Below are 973 nucleotides of genomic sequence, written 5' to 3'. Positions count from 1 at the left end.
TCTTTCTTCACATGAACACAAGCAAATAATTTTTATTTTTATTTTGAACATGCAATTCTCTAATCAGCCACTGAAAGGTTAAAATGAAAGGTTGTGAAAAATGTCCACTCTCTCCCTCTATTGATTGACACTGGTTTCATGTCTCTATCTTCCTGCTGTAGAAAGTTACTACAAAAATAATTCTTCAGGACATCTGAACTCCATTGTGAAGCCTCAGAATATAACGCACGAGTCATATGAAAAAATATCCATTCTCTCTCTATATAGATTGACAGTGGTTTCATGTCTCTGTGTCCCTGCTGTAGAAAGTTATTACAAAGAGAATGTTAATTTTGGACATACAATTCCCTTTTATACCAGTAGGGTTAAAAAGAAAGGTTGTGAAAAATGTCCACTGTCCCCCTCTATAGATTGACACTGGTTTCATGTCTCTGTCTCCCTGCTTAAGAAAGTTATTACAAAAAGAAGGTTAATTTTGGACATGCAATTCCCTTTCCTACCAGTAGGGGTAAAATGAAAGGTTGTGAAAAATGTCCACTGTCCCCCTCTATAGATTGACACTGGTTTCATGTCTCTGTCTCCCTGGTTAAAAAAAGTTATTACAAAAAGAAGGTTAATTTTTGTACATGCAATTCCCTTTCCTACCAGTGGGGGTAAAAAGAAAGGTTATGAAAAATGTCCACTCTCTCCCTCTATTGATTGACAGTGGTTTCATGTCTCTGTCTCCCTGCTGTAGAAAGTTATTACAAAAAGAAGGTTAAATTTGGACATGCAATTCCCTTATCTACCAGTAGGGGTCAAAAGAAAGGTTGTGAAAAATGTCTACTCTCTCCTTCTATTGATTGACAGTGGTTTCATGTCTCTGTCTCCCTGCTGTAGAATGTTATTACAAAAAAAAAGTTAAATTTGGACATGCAATTCCCTTTTCTACCAGTAGGGGTACAAAAAAGGTTGTGAAAAATGTCCACTGTCC

The sequence above is a fragment of the Carassius carassius genome, chromosome 31 (assembly GCF_963082965.1).
Source record: "Carassius carassius chromosome 31, fCarCar2.1, whole genome shotgun sequence".
Lineage (NCBI taxonomy): Eukaryota > Metazoa > Chordata > Actinopteri > Cypriniformes > Cyprinidae > Carassius > Carassius carassius.
Note: the sequence above shows the minus strand (reverse complement) of the source record.